Source organism: Mustela nigripes, chromosome 15 (genome assembly GCF_022355385.1).
Source record: "Mustela nigripes isolate SB6536 chromosome 15, MUSNIG.SB6536, whole genome shotgun sequence".
Taxonomy (NCBI): Eukaryota; Metazoa; Chordata; class Mammalia; order Carnivora; family Mustelidae; genus Mustela; species Mustela nigripes.
In genome coordinates this window covers 23,209,978-23,235,569 of record NC_081571.1, presented here as the reverse complement: position 1 = coordinate 23,235,569, position 25,592 = coordinate 23,209,978, and the positions used below count along the sequence as shown (strand labels likewise).

The 25,592-nt window shown below is 39.4% G+C and overlaps 1 pseudogene; it reads left to right on the top strand.

Moving 5' to 3' along the window:
- The first annotated feature begins 897 nt into the window (after window positions 1-897).
- On the top strand, window positions 898-3,159 carry LOC132002572 (ATP-dependent RNA helicase DDX18-like; annotated as a pseudogene).
- Window positions 3,160-25,592: the final 22,433 nt, after the last annotated feature.

Genomic DNA, 25,592 nt, shown 5'->3' with positions numbered 1-25,592 from the left:
TGTTCCATGAAGATTCTATCTTTTGTCATTTAAGCCTCACAACAGTCCTATGAGGTAGGGGCTAGGACTATCCCATGTTACAGATGAGGGAGCTAGGTGCAGGGGGTTAGGCAGCTCATTCAAGATCTCTCCCAGCAAGGGGTAGAGCCAAGAAAGAAAGGAACTTCTATAAAAGGGGAATTACATTATGTCATATTTCAGAGATGATCCCCATTCGTTCTGGTGGAGTGAAAATTTTCTTCCTCTTTGACCAGATACTCTGGTTTGAATGAGGCTTGAATGGATTCACTTATAAGATATAAAGCCTTCAAGAGACAGGTAAATATCTTTATCACAAAAGGAAATCCACATAATACAGCTCCTCCTAAGCAAGGAAAGGCATAAAGCAGAGATCTGTGTTGTGTTGGGCTGTTTCTTTCTAGGTAAAAGTTAGAGACACAACCACAGGCTTGGAGCTGCAAATAGAAACAGGTCCTACAAATGGTAGCTGTAAATGGAGGACACACCGTATCTTATACCTCTTTCGTCCACAGAATGCAACACAGTACTTTGATTATAGAAAGAGCTCAGTAAAGATTTGTTGAGTTGAATGGGAATCAAAGAGCGTGTTTATGGGTACACAAAAGGGTCGAAGACACTCACTGATCCTTTGAGTTGGAGCCACACATTTCTAGTACCACCACTAAAGCTTTCTTTTTCCATGTGAAAAAGGCTTTGCATAGAAGAGCAACTACAAGCTCCTTCTTTGCCACTGGAACCTGACATTCTTGTAGGTTAAGTCCCCAGCAAGCTCTCTGATTCTCTGGCTGCAAAGCTGCCTTGGAGGATTCAGAAAATGGAGGTTTCCTACCTGGTAGCCGAGTTGTGGTGCCGCAGTGGAGGCGCTTTACCAATAGCATGTCCCATCTACCCACGAAACTCCCGCGCAAGAAGATCGAGAAACAGAACTTGAAATTGCGCCAGCAAAACTTAAAGCTCCAGGGAGCCTTGGATGTGAGCTTATCAGAAACGCAAAATGGGGGGCTCCTGGGTGGCTCAGTGGGTTAATCCTCTGCCTTCGGTTCAGGTCATGATCCCAGGGTCCTGGGATCAAGCCCCACATTAGGCTCTCCGCTCCGCAGAGAGCCTGCTTCCTCCTCTCTCTGCCTGCCTCTCTGCCTACTTGTGACCTGTCTCTGCTAAAGAAATAAATAAAATCTTAAAAAAAGAAAGAAAGAAAGAAAGAAAGAAAGAAAGAAAGGCAGGCAAAATGGACATATGTCTGCAGAACCAGTAGGAGGTGGGAAGGTTAAAAAAAATCCCTGAAACAGTCTGTGAATCTGGGCTCCTCAGAAGCCCAGAATGGAGCGAGAACTAAAGAAACAATGAAAACTGTACAAGTTAAATTAAAAAAGAAAAGAAAAGAAATCTACCATAAAAAGCAATAGAAAAGCAGCAACACAGTCTCCCAATTCAGAACCAAAAAAGAAGAAAAAGAAAAAGAGAAAAATTGTGGATGATACTGGGCCTGATACCAAAAAAGTGAAAACTGAAGACAAAGGGGACTCTGAAGAAGGGACCCAAGCTCCTGAAGGGACAGAAAACAGTGTGGAGAAGCCAGATGATCAGGAAGAGGACAGTGAAGTGCCCAGCCTACCCCTAGGACTGACAGGTGCTTTTGAGGATACTTCATTTGCTTCTCTTACTGATCTTGTCAGTGAGAACACTCTCAGGGCAATAAAAGAAATGGGTTTTACAGACATGACTGAAATACAGCATAAAAGTATCAGACCACTTCTGGAAGGCAGGGATCTTCTAGCAGCCGCAAAAACAGGCAGTGGCAAAACACTGGCATTTCTCAACCCTGCAGTCGAACTCGTTTCAAGTTAAAGTTCATGCCCAGGAACGGAACTGGAGTTCTTACCCTCTCACCTGCTAGGGAGCTGGCCGTGCAGACGTTCGGTGTTCTTAAGGAGTTAATGACGCACCATGTTCACACATACGGCTTGTTAATGGGCAGCAGCAACAGGTCCGCTGAAGCACAGAAACTCTGTAATGGGAGTTTTTTTTTCAATCATGGCCACCCCAGGCCGCCTTCTAGACCACATGCAGAATACCCCAGAGTTTATGTATACAATTTGCAGTGTCTGGTTATTGATGAGGCTGATCGTATCTTGGATGTTGGGTTTGAAGAGGAATTAAAACAAATCATTAAACTTCTGCCAACACGCAGGCAAACCATGCTCTTTTCTGCCACACAGACTCAAAAAGTTGAGGACGTGGCAAGAATTTCTTTGAAAAAGGAGCCATTGTATGTTGGTGTTGATGACGATAAAGCTAATGCAACAATGGATGGTCCTGAGCAGGGCTATGTTGTTTGTCCTTCAGAAAAGAGACTCCTCCTCTTTACATTACTTAAGAAGAACTGGAAGAAGAAACTGATGGTCTTCTTTTCATCCTGTAAGTCCATGAAATACCACTATGAGTTGCTGAACTACATTGATTTGCCTGTCTTGGCCATTCATGGAAGGCAGAAGCAAAATAAGCATACAACCACATTCTTCCAGTTCTGCAATGCAGATTCAGGGATATTATTATGTACTGACATGGCAGTGAGAGGGCTGGATATTCCTGAAGTTGACTGGATTGTTCAGTATGACCCTCCAGATGACCCCAAGGAATATATTCATCGTGTGGGAAGAACAGCCAGAGGCCTAAACGGGAGAGGGCATGCCTTGCTCATTTTACACCCTGAAGAATTGGGTTTCCTTCGTTACTTGAAGCAATCCAAGGTTCCATTAAGTGAATTTCAGTTTTCCTGGTCCAAAATTTCTGACATTCAGTCTCAGCTTGAAAAATTGATTGAAAAGAACTATCCTTCATAAGTTATCCCAGGAAGGGTGTAAGTCCTACATTCGAGCATATGATTCCCACTCTCTGAAACAGATCTTCAATGTTAATAACTTAAATTTGCCTCAGGTTGCTCTTTTGTTTGGTTTCAAGGTGCCTCTTTTTGTTGATCTGAACATGAACAGCAATGACGGCAAGGTTAAAAAGAGAGGAGGCGGTGGTGGCTTCCACTACTGGAAAGCCAAAAAAGTAGAGAAGTCCAAAATCTTCAAACACATTAGCAAGAAGTCCTCTGACAGCCGGAAGTTCTCCCACTGAAGACACACCTTCCTTTTGTCTTGAATAGCTTTGTCCTGAAATGGATCTTTTCCCCCTTTCTCTAACAAAGGAATTATAGCTTCAGGATTAGGACTGATGGACCAGGAGTATGAGTTGATGGTTGCAAGCTCCAGGCACTAATACTTCCAGGAGATACTGCTCTTATTTGGGGATGTAAAACAGGGTTCAAGTTTTCTAGGTTGTTTAAGAGCAAAACAAGGGATTTTTTGGATTTTGTTGGGCAACAGAGTATTTTAGATCTTTTGCCTCCAAATTTGTCATTGTCTTGGGGGGCGGGATTTTTTAATGTTTTTATTTAAAATCAAGTAGTTAACATAAAATATATTACTGGTTTCAGAGGTGGAGTTAGGTGATTCATCAGTCTTCTATATACCCAGTGCTCATTACATCACGTGTCCTCCTTAATGTCCATTACCCAGGTCAGCCTGCCTCAGAAGGCGGTGACCTGGTACACTGGGGTTGGTGATGCAGAAAATTATCTCAGTGTTTTGGGTTTTGTTTTTGTTTTTTGTTGTTGTTTTGGTTGTTTCTTGGACTTTAGCCATAGTTCTTGACCTCCCCTGAAAATGCTACTGTGGCTAGGAAGCATGTGACATTAAAGGTGGCATTGGTTTTTGCATACTCCAGATTTTAAAGCAGTGAGCCTTTCCTAATTTTTTTTTAAGAGCCAACAGTGTAGGTTATTTGTTATTGTTATTTGAATAAAGCACCCTTCACAGTCCTAACATTTGTTGGAAACAGTGGAACCTGAGATTTTTGAGCCTTATTTATACCAATATATGTGTAATAATCTGTTATTCTCCCTTTAATAACTTAGCAAGTATCTTTTTGCAAAAGGTACATAATGATGATACCTCTCATTCAACTTTGTTCCAAGTGGTTTGGATTTTGTTGAACTCTTTGCAGAGTATTCAGGAAGGCAGAACATTTTTTTGAGGAAAAATTGCCCCTTCCAGATCTGTGAAATGAAAATAGGTTTATGATGAAGATTGGAAATGAACAGCAGTCAAAAAGAGCAGCAAAGATGGGGGTTTCATCACATGGGGTTTTTGTTGTAGGAACTCTTGACTTCCAGAGTATTTAGTATGTCTTGTTTTATTTCCAGTGCATTTTATAACTATAAAATTGTTATTACATTTTGATCAATTTGAAACAAAAAAAAAGAAAGAAAGAAAAAGAAAATGGAAATTTCCAGAAAATTGAGGTGAGGGGGAATACAAACCTCTCTAAGCAATCACATTAAAGTTAATATGCTGAACTTCATTTATAGGACACTTAGCTTACAGAGAAGAAGGTGGACTGGGACGTGGTGGAGTGAATGTAATCTCAATAATTAGTCTAAGTCTCTGCGTGTGGATGTCCTCACTCAAGTGGCTTCTCTTGCTGATACCCAGCCTGTGTTTACCCAGTTTCCTTGGTCTGAAAGGACCTGCTTTACTAGTTACCGGGATGGATTATTTGGATATGATGCCTATTGAATGGTTCCTGAGCTTCTCTTCCTCCCTTGAAGTGGTTTATGAATTCCCTCTTGGGCTTTTGTCTAAGTCACTTTAATTGTTATAGGGTTTTGGCCCTCAAATCTGAGAAATTTTAAATTGGTATCTAAAAATGGCAACTGAGCCCTCCATCGTCTATCTCTATGACTACAACTGATATAAATAATAGCTGTTATTTAATGAGTACCTATTTTGTTCCATGGACTCTCTAAACATTTTATATCTATTAACCCATTGGTCAAATAGGTACTATTATTTCCCTGGAGGAATAATCTGAGGCTAAGAGAGGTTAAGTAACTTGCCTAAAATCCTGCAGTGAGTTCATGATCTAGGAACAAAGGTGCACTAAGGAATTGAAGTAAAAATGTAGTAGTTCAGACAAATGGGGGCAAAACAACCTGAATTTGTGAGACACATGCTTTAACAAATGATATTTAAAGCTAAAGGGTTTACCACCTTCTCAGACACTGAGCAACTTAAACTATGTAAGGGAAGAGAACACTTCCTCGTAGAAGGTCTTGGAAGACATACAGATGAGTGTTATTTATAATTATCCTGTCACTCTTAAAGCATTTTTTATAATTAACATGTCGAAGAAATACTTCTAGATTATTTTAAAAGGACTTTAAGAAGAGATTTGTCTTAAGCTATTTAAATTATACTTCTTTACATCCTTGAATTTACTTAGCAAACTTCGGGCCAGTCCCATAACTGACCAAATTAATGGGAATGTGGACTAATGCAGTTTAATGTAAAGAATTTGTAACCATCCTTGTTTGGTTTTCTTATTAAAGTTACAGGTCTTGTTGACTGGAACTGACTGACTGGGTATCTGTGAGAGTCATTCTTTGTAATGATAATACAGTCAAAGCCTCTAAGGAACTGGGTTGAGTTCTAAGAACCTGAAGGTTTTCTTTGAAGTGACCCTTTAAAAATATTAACAAGTATCAGCCTTAAGATCCAACTTGTATGCCTCACTGAGTTTTCCTGAGATGAGAAGCCATTACTAGTTCTTTGTCTGGAAGTGGAAATGAAAAGCACAGAGTTGCAGTGAACTGAGAGAACACTTCTGTTTCATGTCCCCATGCCTGTTTTGGCCCAAATGACTCAGATACAGTACTACAGCTGTTTCAGCATTCTGGGGGTTTGTTTGCCGGCTCTATTGGAGACCAAAGCTCATATAAGTAATATAAAACCTCAGCATTTACAACATAAAGGCACCACAAGATCTCTCAGACATTGAGCTTTGGTAGGATTTTATTTGGAGGAATTTTATTTTAAAATGTAATATCCTTTTCCTTTCTTTGGCAAATAGAATCAGGGAGAACTTGGATGGAACTCTGCTGCTTATGAAAAGTCTCACCCTGTTCATATAAGCAAGTCTGTCACCCTTGATCGGAAAGTAATAATTCATAAAGCTTAATGTTATTATCATCCCTCTGCCTGGAGTGATAGATATTCTTGAGGTCTTTTAAATAAAAAGTTTAAAATTGAATTTGCAACTCAAAAGATTGGTGGGTTCAAATGTTAGTTTCCTGCTGAGTAACTGTGAAAACAATTCTAAAGTAGCTAGTAGTGTGTTAGGAATGGCAGTTTTATTAAATGTCTTGATGGAGTGCAATGAAAACACGCTTTTGGTGTCTTTATGCAGACTTTCCTTCTACAAAAATAATAGTTTTCTTATAGACATTAGTGTTCGCCTTCCCTCTATTTATTTGGTTATTCTCCCCGTTCAGGTTTTCTGCAAAGTTTTCAATAAGAAGATGAGATTTGTTTTTATTAGTAGCAGCCCAGGAACATTCTCCTGTGGAAACTGATTGTACGGCCCTGCTCAGAGATTTCTGATTTGCATTTCATCATCTCATTTGTAGAATAAAGTCTTAACCCATCTGTTTGGTCCAAAATAGTGCCATTGAGTATTATGTTCTTGTGGCCATATGCCTTCCAGCATCCCAGATCTTCAGTGAAGTCCTTAAAGAACCATACACATATGGGAAGGCTCCTCTCACCCAAGAGAAAACCAGCAAGTTCATTTAAAAAGGTATCTTTCAATTATGAAAACTGGCAGGCATCAAAGGACACTTGGCAGTTGAACTTTGTAAAAACATTTGCACTGGCGGCTCAAGAGGACCTTCTCTTTTGCTGGTTTCATGAAAAAATGAAGGTTTTTGCAGTTTCACCTCAATTTCCTCTCTCCTTTTTTCCACAAAAACAAAAGGTGATTTTTCAAGGTCCCTGTATTAGCATTATTTGACATCTTTATATGGATTTGACCCAATAATTGACCAAATCCCTCAGGATGAGAATTGAAAATTTGTTGTGATTTCTACCCCTCATTCCTAGTCCTGTCTTTTGGTCGATGGCAAATTGTCTCTTTTCCCAGTTCCTTTGTTTTTCCCCCTATGGGCAAAACACTGCTGCTATAAAAATAAAAATAGTGAAATCCCAGTCTTGACTGAAGTTGGGAATTCCTGCACACATTAAAAAGAAAAAAATCTTTGTTTCTCCTTGGGAAGTTGGCAAAGTGAAAATTGATAGCTTAGCTCTTCTCACATTGACACTTACATTAACTGCAGGGATTGTATTTTTAAGAGATCTTAAATATAATTTGAGGAAAAACAATGCTGTCACACATAAATGTTTCTGTATGTTTATCTCCATGACCTTATGTCCTGTGTGGAGATCTTTATAAATAAGACCTGGAGCATCCCTTCCTTTCTGGGCAAGGATGTAACTTTGTGAGAATGAGGGTAGTGTTTATTCAATCAAAATGTTGCCCATTCTTGCTTAGGTAATTGGAGATAGTAGAGGGTAATTGCTGGTTACCCTCTACTAACTGCCAACTGACTGGCTGGTTAAGTGCATCCATGAGTTTTCTGGCAGGACATGCATAAGGCTCTTACACCAGTGGACTTTGGGTACTCTGTGCCTTAAAAGATTTGTGTAAGATATAAAATAACTCTGGATATTTTATCCATATCATTTGACACATAAGCAGTTCAATCCCACTATATAGTTTGTGTGTACAGGGTTTGTACTTAACAGAATAAAATATTTGCTTTAAAATTTTGAGGGCACCTGGGTGGCTCAGTGGATTAAGCCTTTACCTTCAGCTCAGGTTGTGATCTTGGGGTCCTGGGATCAAGTCCCGCATCGAGCTCTCTGCTCAGCAAGGAGCTCGCTTCCCCCTCTTTCTTTGCCTGCCTCTATGCCTACTTGTGATCTCTCTCTTTCTCTCTGCCAAATATATAAATAAAATCTTTTTTAAAAAAAAATCTATGCATAGGGACTGCTGGGTGGCTCAGTCAGTTAAGCATCTGCCTCCAACTCAGGTCATCATCCCTGGGTTCTCGGATTGAGTCCCCCATCAGGTTCCTTGCTCAGCGGGAGCCTATTTCTCCCTGTCTGCTGCTCTCTCTGCTTGTTCTCTCTCTCTCTCTCTCTTTCTGACAAATAAATAAATAAAATATAAAATGCTATGCATAAATATAGGCATAACAACTGGTGAATAAGAGAAACTGCAACTCCGATTTTAAAGCCCTGATTTAACTCTCCTCTTTCCTACACATGTCTATTTTGTAGTTTTGTTTCTAAAACCCAGATCGAAAGAAAATTTAGTTGTCTTCTGCAGTTTGGGTGAAGCTTTTGGCCCTGCCTGTTTAACACACAGAGGGATTGATTTGCATTCTGCACTGAAACGTACCTGTGGGGAGCATTAATCCATTCTGTTATAAAGAGAGTGGTGAGCTAGTGGAAGTAGCAGGGAGAAATCTTGGCTGTTGCTGGTGACTACACTAAGCCACCTTGACTTATCATGATTTACTGATCCATTCCCTCCCCCCCCCCCCCCACCACCACTTCTAGCCTCTCCCTTTTTGTAGTAGGCTAAATACTGGCCTCCCAAATATATCCAGAATAGGCCCCAAAACATATGAATCTGTTACTTTACTTGGCAGAAACTGCTTTGCAGAGGTGATTAAATTAAGGATCTTGAAAGGGGAATATTTTGCTAGATTGTCTAGGTGGTCCATCATAATCACAAGGGTCCTTATAAAAAGAAGGCAGGAAGGTAAGAGACAGAAGAAGGCAGTGTAGCTGTAGAACCAGAGATTGGAGTGATGGGGCCATAAATCATGGCCATTTCTGGAAAGTAGAAGAGGCAATGAACAAATTCTCCCTTAGAGTTTCCAGAAGGTAATAGCCCTGGTAAGACTTTGATTTTAGCTCCTTAAAACTCCTTTTGGAATTTTGACCTCCAGAGTTGTAAAAGAATACATATGTGTTGTTTTAAGCCATTAAATTTGTGATTCCTTGCTACGGCAGCCACAGAAAATTGATATACCGTCCCATTCTCTTCTCATCTTCTGTTTGGAATGTCTGCTTTTGTTTCTATCTTCATTTTTGCCTCTGCTCAAATTTCTTTATTCTTTTCTCCATCCTTTTGGTGAAGGATTTACCTACTCTTCCTTTAATTAACCATCCTCCAAACAAGATATTTGCATAGCCACGACATTTGTCAATTTTGCCCTTCAATGAGGATCTGTGGTTACAGAGCCAGAGTAGCATTTCCTAAAATGTCCCATAACATACAGGTCCTTGAATATGTAAGCAAAGGGTATATAGTGATGAAACATTGCATATCATATCCCCCTTTTAGAGACTCACACTCTTTATTAGCATGTTAATGATCCTCAGAAACTCTATAATCTTGTTTAATGCAATGTTTTCCAAATTTATTTGGTTTATTTGGCCACAGAGCTTTTTTTTTTTTTCATACAACAACAGATATGAACATGTCTCACAAGTGGTGTTCTAGGAAACTGGCTTGGGGAAAAGCCGCTCTGGGATATACCTGGGGTCTTCGAGATACCAATATCCTTCTCCTGTGCCCTGAAACAAACATCCATTGGGCTCCAGATGTGAAGGGAAAGCCAGCCTCCATCAACCGGTGGAGGGGGTGGTAGTCGGGGTGGGGTCTCTAGGGACTTGTCCCGAATTAGATGAAAGGTATAATAAAATCAACTGATCCAACAGTTTCCCACTTGACTTCTTGGAAAATGTGTTTGGAATTCACATGGATAGACCTGACTCATATTTCATAGGTCAGCAGTGGCAAGGGGACTTAAATCCACAGACCCAGTGGATTTGCCAGACAATGGTCTGATCATGGAATATGCAAACTCTTTTAAGATGTGTGCCTATGATCCAGGGAAGATAGAATCTGTGAGGCCCTCCCAATCAATGCAACCTTCCTGGTTCCTGAATCTAGGAAAGGTAGACACTGGCCTACCCTGAGTCAAGTGTTCCCCTCTAGATCAGTTAGCACTGACTAGGTCACCTGTATAGTAGTAACATTAGCTAATATTTGTGTGGTATTTGGTTTGTGTTAGGCATTGCTCTAACTGCTCTGCACATGTTAATTCCTTCAAACCTCACAAAAAAGTTATGTGAAATCCTGAAGCATGGGAGTTAAAAAATGCACCAGTCATATGGCTCAAAAATGGCAGTGTGGAGCTTTGAATCTAGGTAGGCTGGGCCCAGATACCCTTTTCTCAAACCATTGTGTTCACAAGTGGAAAGAGAGCAAACTTGGATTCGGGTGGATTTGGGTTTGACCTTAGGGGTTCCTGTGACTTTGGTCAAGTCTCTTAATCTTTCTCAACTTCTATTGGGAGTTAGTTAATAGTTAACTAGTTAATAACCTGGAAGTGGCTCTCATTGGAAAATCACGAATGCCTGGTGTCAGAATTATATTGTATGCTTGCTAGTCTGTTAATATACCTATCTCTCCCACTTCAGTGACCCTTTTACCAGTCTGTTGTGGGAGAATCATGACTGTCATGGGTATCTGATTCCAGGGATTATATTCTTTCTTTTGGTAAACCATACTGAGTTTAGTTTTTCTTTCTTGAATTGTTTTCTTATTAAAAAAGTTTTTTTCCAGGGCACCTGGGTGGCTCAGTGGGTTAAGCCTCTGCCTTCAGCTCAGGTCATGATCTCAGGGTCCTGGGATCGAGCCCTACATCGGGATCTCTGCTAGGCAGGGAGCCTGCTTCCCCCTCTCTCTCTGCCTGGCTCTCTGCCTACTTGTGATCACTCTCTCTCACTGTCAAATAAGTAAATAAAACCTTTTAAAAAAGTTTTTTTCCCCATTTGTTTGTATTTAAGTAGGCTCCATGCCCAGTGCGGAGCCCAGTGTGCGGCTTGAGCTCACGACTTTGAGATCAAGGCCTGAGCTGAGATCAAGAGTCAAACACTTAACCCACTGAGCCACCCGGGCACCCCACAAAGTTTTTTTCTTATAACAAAAATAATACACACTCATTTCAGAAAAGAAAGGGAAGCAAAAGTAAGAAGATTTTTTAAAATCACCAATAATTCTGGAAGATAATTGCTATTAACATTTTCATGATGATATTATTTCTAATGCTTTTTAAATTTATATTTTCTAAATAATGCTTTTATGCGATGTATTTTTTACTCTATATGTTCTGCCTCAAATTGGTAATATTCAAAAATGCAGTTTTGTAAAAATTGCTTCTTTTCACTTGATATAATCTTGAACAACTCTTATGTACTGAATATTCTTCTACAACTGTATTTTCTTTAATGACTGCATGATGAGGTCTAACCAATTCTATATTGTTGAATAGTTAGATTGTTTCCATTCTGTTTTTTCTGATTGATGTTAAATAATGTTGCAATGAACATCTGTGAAATATATTTTTGATTCATGATTAACAGAATGATTCTGGGTGGCAACATTTTAGATCCCTGGAAAGCAGTTTCATTGAATTGAAAAGAGAAGAACCTGCCTTGTTCAATTTACTTTTACTGTACCAGTGCCCAGAAATATAATTAGTTGATAGCTAAATGAATACCTATCATCAAAGATGAACAGACTCTAAAGCAGTTGCTTCTTTTCCAGGTAGCTTCATGCCAGCAATCTAGCAAGTAGGATCCGCGAGAGTGCCCAGATCTCACTTGGCAGGTGACCAGTGTGGAGGCTCATAAGGCCCTAGTTCTCATTAGTTGGGTATAAATCATGACCAATGTGTCTCACATTTTGATAGATTCTTGTCTCGTATTCCTGTCTCACATCCTGCCTTTCATCCATTTTGAATTTATTTTTTGTGTATGGCGTAAGAAAGTGTTTCAGTTTCATTCTTCTGCATGTGGCTGTCCAATTTTCCCCAACACCATTCGTGGCATTCATGGAAGACACTGTCTTTTTTCCATTAGATATTCTTTCCTGCTTTGTCAAAGATTAGTTGACCATAGAGTTGAGAATCTATTTCTGGGTTCTCTGTTTGTGTTCCATTGATCCACGTGTCTGTTTTTGTGCCAGTATCATACTGTCATGATGATGACAGCTTTGTAATTCCATCTGGAATTGTGATGCCTCGAACTTCCACCACCCCAACATTACTTTGGCTATTTGGGGTCTTTTCTGGTTCAATACAAATTTTAGAATTGTTTGTTCCAGTTCCATAAAAAAAATGCTGGTGGTATTTTGATACGGATTTCATTGCATGTGTAAATTGCTTTGTGTGGGCTTCCAGCACTTATAACATACCCTTTAAAAATGTGTTATGATAATAAATGAAACAAGATGGGATCGAGAGGGAGACAAACCATAAGAGACTCAATCTCACAAAATACACTGAAGATTGCAGGGGGAAGGGGTAGGGAGAGGGTGGTTGGGTTATGGACATTGGGGAAGGTATGTGCTATGGTGAGTGCTGTGAAGTGTGTAAGCCTGACAATTCACAGACCGGTAGCCCTGGAGCAAATAAGACATTATATGTTAATTAAAATAAATAAATATTTAAAAATGTGTTATGATGATTAAAAAAATATTCCATATTGCTTAGGCCACTTTTCCTCAAGTCTTCTCATAAATATATATTCCGTAAGGACATCAAAAGCATTTCTTTTGTGCATTAATTTATGCACTCACTCATTCTTTTAGTAGGCATTTATTGAATGTTTTCTATTTATCGTACTGAGCCATACAGGACATAGAGTTGTGAGCCAACAGAAAAGTTTCTGCACAGATTATAATCTGTTCATTGCAAGTGCAAAATTAATTTTTTTACTAGGTAATGGGTATTGGAATAGGTAGCATTTCACTGGTATCACTAGTTCAGAAGAAAATTAACTTTGGAAATGTGAAAGTAGTGATGAAAAGTTAAGAATCAGATATTTAAGAATTTATTGCATGAGTCATATCAAGTGCTCAATTATCAAAATCTTTCAAAATAGGTTATTAACTAGGACCCCTGGTATTATACTCATTCTCTAACCTGCATGGTCTTGAGGAAGATAATCTTCATTCTTTGGAGAATGTTGAATGAGGCATGCAGGAGTAGAGGGTGGCCCAATACTCCTTTCTTCTATGTGGCCTGTGAGGGACTTTCAGTACTAAAACCAGGGAAGTCCCAAGTAAACTGGGATGACCTGGCCATCCTAAATAGAAGGGAGGCTGTGAACTTCTGTGAATATTGAAGAAGAATGGTACGAAATGGGTTTGCTGTTCTCCCTGTATTTACTATGCTTTCAGAAGAAAGATGACATTTCTATGTTCTTTATGATAGTAACCTAGGATGTTCTTTCTCTTTAATAGCTACCCAGTTTTCCAATTTTTCTTTTTTACCTTTATGTCCAGCCTAGAGAGGCATCAGATACATGCAGCAATGAAAGAGAACTTGCAGGTCACAAAACCAGTGGGTTCTTGACTAATGGGAGCCATGTGTCCCTGGTAGGAGAGCCACTTCCAGGGGCTCCATTAGGTGGCCAAAGCCAGGCCACAGCAGCCAGCCCCGTCATGACAGCATACCCTCAAGAGTTTTTTGAACAAGAGTTTTCCAAAAACAACACCACAAAGTGCGCCCTTCATCATCTCTTTGTGATGGTCTGTGGAGTGGCTAGGGGTCGATTTGGGTAGCAAGAGGGTAATCACTTTATATTTTTGGAAGCAGAATGCATGTCTACATATTGGCAGCTAAAACACTGGCATAGGCCAGAGGGAAAAGTTTAGACTTCATGGCTTCCCTGTGCCCTTGTTTATCTAAACCAACCCCTGGGGCAATGGCTTTGGCAAATCTCTCAGTAGTTGCCTTTGAGGAAATCTACCAGAAGTCCTATTCTTGTTTTGAAATGTGGTTATCACTTGTGAAAAATGTAACAAAACACAATAAAACAAAACAATCCTTTCAGTGACCCCCAAGCTTGGTCTCTGCTCCCCCATTACTTGGTCTCTGTGCTCTTGTTGCTGTGGCTGTGTTGGGGGTGGGGCAGTGCCCTGGAACTGAGCAGCCTCTCTGTCAGGCCTTCCTTACCCAGCAAGACCCACAACCGCTTATGCAGCCTTCTTGAGTGGATCTGGCTTTCTGTAAGGAGTAGCTGTTATTGCCACGGTTACGTGGAGAAAGCAACTTGGTTGAAACTGTGGGTATAAAGGGACTGACACAGGTAAATTCCATTCTGCCAGAGAGAAACATTAAAATCTGCTTAGAGATTATGTAGCAGAAATGCATTTGAATGCAAATAATAAATAATCATGCTTGCTGGAAAGAGTGGAAAGATCACGACATTCAAAACCCATGGGTTCCAATCTTGACTCTGCTACCACCTAGCCCTATGAGCTAAGTCAGTCCCACCTGTCAGCTCTCTGGATTTCAGTTTTTCTATCTGGTGAATGATGAGGGTAGATGGTATAATCTTGCTCCAAAATGACTTAATTTGGAGGGTCATACTCATTGACTCATTCAATGATTCATCATCTTTTATTGTCATCGTCCAAATATCAATTGAGTTTAAACACTCTATTAGTTACTCCATTACTTACTTCAACTTAATCAGTGTTTATTATGCTCCAGGCACTGAGATATGGGAAGACAAAGATTCTTCCTGAATCCTTAATAAGGATTAAGTATTATGGTATTATCCTTCACAGTTACCTGTTAAATACTACTATTTTTTGTTTTTTAACAAATTTTGCTAGTCTTTTTTTTTTCTTTAAAAGATTTTACTTATTTATTTGACAGAGAGAGACGGAACACAAGCAGGGCAGGGGGAAGCGGGAGAAGAAGAAACAGGCTTCCTGCTGAGCAGGGAGCCCGATGTGGGCCTCGATCCCGGGACCCTGGGATCATGACCTGAGCCGAAGGCAGCCGCTTAACGGCTGAGCCATCCAGGTGCCCAAATACTACTATTTCTAAACACATTTTTAAATGTCATCTCTTCCCTATGCCTCCATTTTTTAATGCTACCTTGAACTGTTTCATGTATCACTCATAATCTTTTTTATATTCTTCTTTGCATTATTAAGTATTTGTATTCCTATGTAATCTGATTTTTTTCTTTTTCAAACCCATTAAACTTGAAGACAGATAGTGAATTTGGTCTTATTGTTTTCTGTCTCTAATGGCATTGAGGACAATGACTGAGCAGTAGGTGCAAATTACATATTTGTATAATTACATTAACTGTGAAATTCTAATTAATGGCTATTTCTTGCCTGTGTCCAGTTGCCCTCTGTCAACGGGGCTCTCATAGTATACTAATGACAAAATCCTCAGACTTTTTTTGAAGCTGAGGTGTTCAGCTAAAGTCAGAGTGGGGCTATTTCACAGGGATGGAGAATTACTTTTTTCCTTGAAGCCAGGGAAGCTCACATTATCAACTTCCGAAACCTAAGAAAACCTTTCATTACCATGAAGTATTCTGGATTATGGCACATGTGTTGTGATACTCCTTCCACATGAACACCAAGAATGTTCACTTCCAGCAGCTGGAGGTTTGGATTTCTCTTAAACCAGCTGTATGTCTGGATGGAGGTGAGAATTTGCTAAGGGCCACAGGATACCTTTTGAATTCCATAGTCGAAAGATCAAGGGGAGGCATTCTTACTACCTGCTAATGCAGCACAGGAAACAGATATTGATCTGGGCTTATTATGTTGCACTTCACTGCAATAACTTGATACAGACTATTTTTAATGGGTTCACTTTAAAAAGTGGTAACAATTATACTCTGTTGAGTGTTCATGTGTTGTATGAAAGTCTGCAAAGTAATATTACCTACTTTTTATGGAGTGCTTCTAGTGGGTAAGGTTCTCATTCCATGTTTATTCCAGTGAATCCACACAATGAGAGTGTGGGATTGGAAGGTGGAGGGCAGAAGAGATTATCAGTGCCTTACTCATTAACAGGGGGTGGTTGAAATAGAATTAATTGGTGTAATCAGAAAGAGATCTCAAACAAAAGCATGTGTGTACAACCTTATTTGTTCCAATATTGTCTTCCAGATTATCCAGAATATCCTTTTATTACTTTTCAGAAGATTCTGATGGGCGTAATCCCTTCCTTCACCCCCAAAACCCCCCAAAGCTAAATCCTGATAGAGAACTGTAGACTCCTGGGAATATGCATGTGCAATATATACAAGATATATTGGGGGATTTCTATTACTGAGTCTACAGTAATAGATCCAGGCTTGAAAAACAATCTTGCTGATGCTTAGACATCAACTAGAGTGAGGTTGTCTTTAAGATTTTATTTTTAGGCAATCTTTACACCCAGCATGGGGTGAGAACTCATGACCCCGAGATCAAGAGTTGCATGTCCTCTGACTGAGCCAGCTAGGTGCCCCACAAGATTGTCTTTAGAGAGAAATATTATAAGCCTCAAAATCTTCCAGATGTGTTCATGATAAAGCCCTATGGGTCTTTGACTCCTCCTATCAGTGACCTGAGTTGGGAATGTACCTGGACTCAGAAGCAGGTTTATAGCAAAGTCTTTGGAGATGGAAAGGACAGAGGAGATGCCTCAGCATGATTCACCCCTCTTCAAATAATGGCTTTGAATTTACACTGAAATCAGACTTTCAACCCAAATGTGCCGTTGCAGTTGGTTTACTCTTGCAAAGCAAGACTTCCTATTTTTCAGAAAACAGACTTAAAGAGGCTTAGACAAGAGATACAAGAGCTTTCTTGCACACCCATCAGTTTTTACAAAATAGCATTTTAATTATTTAAGTGCAAGTGAATCAGTAACATCTGAGCTAGATTTTCTTTAAAAAAAGGAAAAAAAATACAACAAAAACCAAAAAACTGGATTTTGAAACCAAAGGAAAAAAGTGCTTGGTTGGCTAAAAGCAATTTAGGTTTTGTGGTAACCCCAAAGTGTTTGAAAAACAATTTACATATCCGATGAGCTCAAAATGTCTCTGGACTAGGCCTCATTCCCAGGATAAAATACACAGTAAATATGGACATTTTAAGCAAGAGTCATATTGGGTTCCATTTCACGGGATCTCAAATTTGGTAATGAAAATTTGAAAAAGACTGTCCTTATTTTTTTGCATGGTACATTTTCAAAACCATTAACACTCTTAAAAAATTATTCAAGTAGTGAAAACATCTTACAAAGTAGAATTTTCATAGTGTCAATGTAAAATAACTTGTCAAACAACTTAATAACATTTTTGCAGTTACTTTCAACTGAGTCAATCTTAGGGAAAATTGTTTAAGGAGAATTCTGAGTATTTAGTTCTCAGAGAGCTCTGGGATTACAACACATTTTCCTGTAAAATGAGTCATCAAGATAATTTGCAGAATTTAGATTTGGTTATATTCGTAGGGGGTTCATGCCAAATTGGTTTGGTTGGTGCTTGTTAATCAATTTGTGCTGCCCTTGCATTTTGTTAGGAAGTTTGTATTTAACCAGTAGAGATGTCTTCTGGTTGACAGTTATAAATCCAGTCACCAGACTGAGTTGGGTTTCTGACTCACCAGTGGTGAAATTTAAGTGGAAACCCAAACCCAGGAGATGTCCATTGAAAGACATTCACTGATCAATAAGAACCTATTGATTGAAACTTGCTATGAACTGACAATGTGGTTGGCAATTTGATGGTGACTAATTTAATGGACTTAAAGCTAGAAGATTTTTTTTTCCTTTAAATATGTCAGTGGCACGTAAATCATGTAGCTTTTCCCTCCTGTTTCAGAGAATGGAGAGAAAGAGGCAACTTGACATTGGTTCTCAGATACTGGCAAGGTAAAGTTCTTCCTAGAGTTTTCATGTTTGTTTGGATTCTCTAACAGCACCCTGGCTTTATTAAATTTCTGTTACTTTTATGAAATCTTTATAAGGTAAGTGCAGAACCTTTTTCTTAAAGCCAGATCTTATTTTCTTTTAGAGTCTCAAAAATAGACAGTACTTAATAAATGCTTGTCAAATTGAATTGGTTTTATATAATTAGGCATACTTTTACATTGGAATGATGTACCTCATATATTCCTGTATTTTTTCATTCCAGTATATCTGTTCCTGATGATGTGATGAATGAAACAGGCAAGTTCCTATTTTTATACTGGTCACTCTATAAGGTGCTGTGGACTTAGAGATAATAAAATAAATCCTGGACCTCAAGAAGCTTATAATGTAGAGGGAAGACAGATAGAGAAACAAGTAATTATAGTTCATAATATGGGGTGTGTGTCAGAGGCTACAGTTACCTACCCCGACATCTGCTTTCCTGGTTCTCCTTAGAAATTAATCCCAGTTTATATCTGGGCACATGATCATCAAGAACAACCAGGTCTATTTCTCAACTTGCTCTGCTGCTAGGTATGGTCTGGGGAGATGTAAATGGAGACATATGGATTTTCCAAGAGGATTGCTTAAAGGAAGCCAACTTAGCAGGAAGGACTGCTTTTTTTTTGCAGTTGCCTTTACTCTTTTTTTCTGGCCTGAAACTCCAGCAGCTATCTGGAAACATGAAGTGAACTTAAACATGGAAGTTGGGTGCTAGAATGGTTAGAAAGACAGTTGGTCTCTGATGATAACATGAATTAGCTTTAAAAACTCTGGACTGCTTATTCCTTATTTGTTTGTTTTATTTTTAACATGAGAAATAAGTTTCTATCTTGTTTAAGCCACTGTTAATCCGAGAGTTTTCTATTTATATAGCCAAGTAAATAGCTAACAGATACAAGATATATTGGGGGATTTCTATAAAGTAATATGGGAGTCCAGAGCAGAGGGACCTCACTGTAGGCAGAGACAGAAAAGTCTCTCCAGAGAAGGAAGGAAATCCTTGAATGAATACTGAGGAAGAAATGTCAGATTGTCAAGAGGACAAAGTTGGGGAGGGCAGAGATGATATTCTAGGTAAAGGGAAGAATCCTGGGTGGTAAAATAGTGGTCAAAATGGGGGCCTAGTCAGGAGGGGGAGTGTCATATTCCTCGGGTAAATTAATTACAAAAGGTCAAAAGAAAAAATTCCTGGGCTTGCCAGGTGCTACATCCCTCTCTATCACCACATCCTCCAAGTCAATTGTCTTTAGTATCAAAATATGGAAGAAACTTTAAGATGTCATGAACACTCTCTTGTGTCCTGATATATCTAGGTGCTCTTTAAAGCAAATATACAAGGTCAATAAAGTGTGTGCAGAATGCTTGTTCTGAATGAGATCTTGTGACATATACTGGTGAAAAGAGCATAGAGGAGATTAAAAATTAATCCAATCATTTTTGCTCTTATAGGACTTCCATTCTAAGGGTGATGACAACAACAAACATCTGCACATGTAATGAAACAGTAAACAAAGGAAGATGGCCAGGAGGATTAGGGAGGTGCGTGCATACAGAAGTGAGGTGCCTATTGTCCACAAAGTTCCAGTTGGGAACTTTGGTGTTGCCGTGTTTAAAATCCCATCCACCCAATGGGAAGGCTGCAAGCTGTGGGTCTTTCACAGATAGATTTTATGAAGTTCAGGAATGTTCCCTCTATCCCTATACTTTGAAGCATTTTAATCAGGAACGGATGCTGGATTTTGTCAAATGCTTTTTCTGCATCAATTGAGAGGACCATATGAGGGGATGTGGAGAAAGGGGAACCCTCTTACACTGTTGGTGGGAATGCAAATTGGTGCAGCCACTTTGGAGAACAGTGTGGAGATTCCTCAAGAAATTAAAAATAGAGCTTTCCTATGACCCTGCAATTGCACTACTGGGTATTTACCCCAAAGATACAGATGTAGTGAAAAGAAGGGCCATCTATACCCCAATGTTTATAGCAGCAATGGCCATGGTCGCCAAACTGTGGAAAGAATCAAGATGCCCTTCAACGGACGGATGGGATGGATAAGGAAGATGTGGTCCATATACACTATGGAGTATTATGCCTCCATCAGAAAGGATAAGTACCCAACTTTTGTAGCAACATGGACGGGACTGGAAGAGATTATGCTGAGTGAAATCAGTCAAGCAGAGAGTCAATTATGGTTTCATAATATTTGTGGTTTCACTTATGGTTTCACTTATTTGTGGAGCATAGCAAATAGCATGGAGGACAAGGGGAGATGGAGAGGAGAAAGGAGTTGAGGGAAATTGGAAGGGGAGGTGAACAATGAGAGACTATGGACTCTGAAAAACAATCTGAGGGTTTTGAAGGGGTGGAGGATGGGAGGTTGGGGGAACCAGTGATGGGTATTGGAGAGGACACAGATTGCATAAAGCACTGGGTGTGGTGCAAAAACAATGAATACTGTTACGCTGAAAAAAAAAAAACAAAACCCATCCACTCATAAGAATATGTGGGCTTTCTGGGGATCTGGGAGAAAAAATTGGGGAAGCAGTTAGGTGGGTTGTGAGAACTTTTAAGAGCACCCAGTAACATGGATGGTGGCCTGGCCCCCAGGGGAATCAACAGGTAGGTGTTGAAGGCTTATTTTGTGAAAAAAACCTATGTTGGAGAGACTTTTTCATAGATAGAAAATGCTATTTCTAAGAAGGAGGTGGTGTTTTATGCAACAGAAGTGCAGAAAGACATTGAGAGAAATCAAGTTTAGAGTGTGGAACAAACATATTCAAGCAGGGCATGACTTGAGACAGCTTGGAGTGGTCTGAGTAATCATGAAGTCATCTGGCCATATCTCCCCAAAATACTCCTGATGCTTGCTTTTCTTGGTGGGGAATGTTGCAGACTCAACAGGGAACAAGGTCAGAAGAAAAAAAAAAAACAGTGACATTTGCAGCCTATTATAAGATGAATTTGGGTAATTGGTATGTGGAAAGAGAAACCCAAGCATAGAGAAAACAGGGCATCTGTGCAGGGGTTGGGATACTAATTTAAGGAGGTGGCTTACCTGAAAGCTTGTAGTAAATGAAACAAAAATTAGCATTTTCTTTAATCACTGGGGAAATGGTGGAGAAAGAAATGATAAAAGGTGAACATCTGCTGTACTTCATATACTAGAATATATCACAGCTTGCTTAGGAAAGTGGGATTCTCCAGATCTGCATAGAGGTTGGGGGAGTAGCAGGGTGGGGGAGAAGGGAAGAAAATGAAATTAAATATACCAACATAACAGTTCCAGAACAGTCTCATCTCCCAAGAAATAAATGACATTTGGAGTCTCTCTACTCTTGCAGAAATAATAGGTTAAGAGATCTGTTTTAGAGAAATATCTCATATGAATGAATTGCTCTAGGAAAGACAGAGATTCAGAGCATAATTTCAAAAGGAGATGGGGCTTCAGTGGGGCCTTTCTGGTGTCCACAGTGTCCATGTGTTTTGGGCAGTTATCTGAACTAAGACTGTATTGACCTGGGCCTGGGATCCTTAGCTTAGAACACAGACTAGGATTTATCATAAAATGTCCTTGTTTGTAAGAGTATAGATGCCAGCACATGATCTTTTATAGGCAGACACCCACCTCCAATTTGTCTAAGGAAGTTAATACCCACAGGTCTTCAAGTCAGGGAGAAACACCATTGGCATTTTGCTGTTGCCCTGGCTATCATTTGTCTATGAATATAGCATAGCATGTCATGGGTTCTGGAACAAATCTGCCTCTGGATATCTGCCTAGAGTCTGCCAATTATTAACTGGGTAACCTGTGCAAGTCAGTTAGCTTTTCTGGGCCTCAGTTTCCTCCTTTTCACAATTGCCTATGTTAAAGGGGGTGTGTGTGTGTGTATGTGTGTGTGTGTTGGTAGGTTTGAGAGTATTTCTAGTTGATTCGGGAAGGTTTCTTGTATGTTAAAAATACTAATATATTGTCTTCTAGAAAGAGTTCAGTTTTTTTTCAAGCTTTTCTGCCTTTTATTTATTAATGATATTTTTGAGATATAGGCATTTTAATTCTTTATGTAGTCAAGTGAATCCATTTTCACTTTTTTGATCCATACAATTGCTTTCGCTTAGAAAGTTTTTCTCATCCCAACAGGCACACTTGTATGCAAACTTCATGACCTCATTTTTACCTTTGTTTGTAATCCATAGAAGCTATTTTTTTTTTTTAACATGAAGTGAAATTCTAGGTAGGTTGTTTTTATCTGATGATTCAACCAATTTTCTCAATACTTATTTGTTGAATAATTTATTATTTCTTGAATAATAAAGCTGTCCTTGCCAGCTGTTAGATTCTTATATAATATAGTTTGTTTTTAGCCTCATGATTCTTGACCAAACTGCATTGTTTAACTAAAGTTGTACTATATTTTAATACTAGGGCATGTAAGTCTCTTGGATTATTTTACCTTTTCAAAATCTTCCTACCTGCTTTTTTCTTATTTATATATCCAAATAAACTTTAAGTCATTTTCTTTTTAGGGAAATTTCTACTAGAAAAAAAAAAAGAAATAATTTAAAAATATTCAGTCTCTCACATAAAGACCTGGTCTTTCCTTACATCATCACCATTTTCTTTGAATGGGCATGCCCATTTTCAGATTAGCTGGTCCACAGGTATTTTACATTGTTCACTATAAAAACCTGCAAAGCTATTTCACTTTTGTGCATGCATAAATGCAAGCATGGGAGTACACACAAAAACATGCACACAGAGGAAGTTTAGCCTCTGAAATAAGATGCTGCTCTTTTTTATTTGTTTGTTTTTGTTTTTGTTAGAGAGATAGAGAGAGAGAGAGCAAGAGAGGAGGCTAGGAGCTGGGGGTAGGGTGAGAGGGGCAGACGGACGGGGAGAGAGAGAGAATCCCAAGCAGCCTTCACACCCAGCAGGGAGCCCAATTCAGAGCTTGATCTCATGACCCAGAGATCATGACATGACCTGAAATCAAGAGTGGGACACTTACAGTGAGCCACCCAGGAGCCCTAAACTGCTGTTTTTTTGTTTTTTTTTTTTTTTTAAGACTTGGCCTCCCCTCCAATTATAGAGAGCATTCCTCTAATATTTGTTGTAGATGATATTTTAATTTCAACATCCTTGACCATTTGCAATGGCAACAGTGAATCCCAAACTTTGCTAATAGATGACTTCAATACCCCTTCAATTAAGGAATAAATAGTCAGGTGCCCATTTCATGAGTGGCAGCCTTTTAATTTGGTAGAAACAACATAATGGACTGAAAGAATTAGTAAGTACTCATTGCTTCATTAGTAAGTATTCATTTAAGGGTACCTAGTAAGTACCATCCTCTGCCTGACTTACAAACCAACTGATAAAGAAAACACAAGTCAGCAGGTAGAGCACTTTATTACAGACAGGGACTAGCGTGAAGATAGAACTCAGTATGAGAGCCCAAATGAGCCCTTCAACCATAGCTTCCCACTGGTTCAGCTATAGAAAAAAGGTCTTTTTTTCCAGAGGCTTCTGATAGATTGTCTCAACCCAGAAAAAGGAGTGGGAGAATAGCTATCACCCTCAACCCAAGTAACTCTCTTCCCCTGCATTGGGATAGGAAAGGGGGTGTTTGTGAGAAAAAATCTTCCCTTGTGAAAACCAGGAGGTCTGTGTAATCTCAGCTTGAGAAATAGGCTTGACATCCCTCTCTCTCTCTCTCTCTCTCTCTCTCTTTTTGCTTTCTTCTTCAACTCTTTATATATCACTCCATTCTCTTTTGCTTGCATGCTTTCTTTTTTTAAAATTTAATTTAGTTTAATTTTTTTTCAGTGTTCCAAAATTCATTGTTTATGCCCCACACCCAGTGCTCCATGCAATATGTGCCCTCCATAATACCCACCATCAGGCTCACCCAACCCCTCATCCCCCCTCCAAAACCCTCGGTTTGTTTCTCAGAGTCCACAATCTCTCATGGTTTGTCTCCCCCTCCGATTTCCCCCATCTCACTTCTCCTCTTCGTCTCCCAATATCTTCCGTGTTGTTCCTTATGCTCCACAAGTAAGTGAAACCATATGGTAATTGACTCTCTCTGCTTGACATATTTCACTCAGCATAATCTCTTCCAGTCCCTTTGGTGTTGATACAAAAGTTGGATATTCATCCTTTGTGATGGAGGCATAATACTCCATTGTAATATGAACCATATCTTCTTTATCTATTCATCCATTGAAGGGCATCTTGGTTCTTTCCACAGTTTGGCGACTATGGCTAATTGTTGCTATGAACATTGGGATATAGGTGGCCTTTTTCACTACATCTGCATCATTGGTCTCATTGTTTGTTTTCTCAGCAAGTCTTTTTGTGCCCACCTTGTACCAGGCATAAAACTAAAAGTTCCTATTTTCTTGGCATTTGCTATCTGCGGGAGGAAATGAAGACCACAAACAAAACAAAGAGAAGTGTTAGATGGTAAGAAGCCATGAAAAGTAAAACAGGGTTATGGGGCAGAATCGGGGGTTGGGGAGAGCTTGAATCTGGATGAGTCTCCAAGGAGGTCACATTGAGCTGAAGCTCCAATGATAAGGAGAAAGAATCAGCAATCTGAAGTTCTGGAAGGAGAAGGCTCCCAGAAGAGGGAGCATCTCATTTCCCCAGGCAGGAATTGCTTCAAATTGTCCCTGAACCTACTTTTTTGTGTTCTTGTGAATCAGCCTCAATGGCACAGAGACAGGGTTTGGAGGGTCTCTGACCCTCAGAGGCCAGTATACACTGTAATTGGGCATGATATTTCCATTATAACAAGCATCATTGCTTTAAATCTTTACTTGTTTAAACACCATGTGATTGAAATTATTACTTTTGTTCTTCATACATTCTTATGAGCGAGAGCAAATCCACTTGATCAGAAGCGGTGGGAAAGATTTAAAACTGAGACTACAATCTAATCTCTTAACACCCTTAACATCTATGATGGGTGGTATTGGACAAATGCCTCTGTAGCAGCCATGAGCAGATAATCCTTGCACCATATGTGCTGGGCACTTGGGATACAAAAGTCAACAGGACAAACTTGGTCCCTGCCCTAAGCAAGAGTTTTATGGGGATGGAAGATGTTAATAAAGAAAACATGGATTCTTCCTGGTTAGGATCATTTCTAGGTATTTTATTATGTGTAGCTTTGGTAAGTGGAATTATTTCCACCATTTTGTATTTTCAGAGGTTTTTATGAGTTGTCATAGTTTGCAAAGGCTACCATAACAAAATGCCACAGGCTGGATGGCTTAAACAACAGATTTGTTTTCTAATAATTCTGGAGGCTAAGAGTTCAAGATCGAGGTATCAGCAGGTTGGTTTCTTGAGGCGTCTCTTCTTGGACTGTAGAGGTCTTCATGCTCTGTCTTCACATGGTCTTTCCTTAGTGCACATGCATGTCTCTCCTGTGTCCAAATTGCCTCTTTGATAAGAACACCAATTGGATTGGGTTAGGATATACCCAAGTGACCTCATTTTGACTTAATCACTTCTTTAAAGGCCCTATTTCTAAATATTCTCACATTCTGAGGAATTAGGGGTAGAACTCAGCAAATGAATTTGGGGGGATACAGTTCAACCTGTAACACTTGTAAATAGGAAGTCTATTTATTTGTATATATTTAGGAAGTATTCAGCTACTTTATTGAACCCTTTTACTTTTCTAAAATGATATGATTATTTTCCTTTTGGGTTCTCTGGGCATAAAGTCATACCATCTGTAAAAGTGGAAAAATTTTCTCTTTAAGTACCAAAACTTTTGTTTGTTTAGTATCTAGTTGTATTGGCCAGAAGTTTCA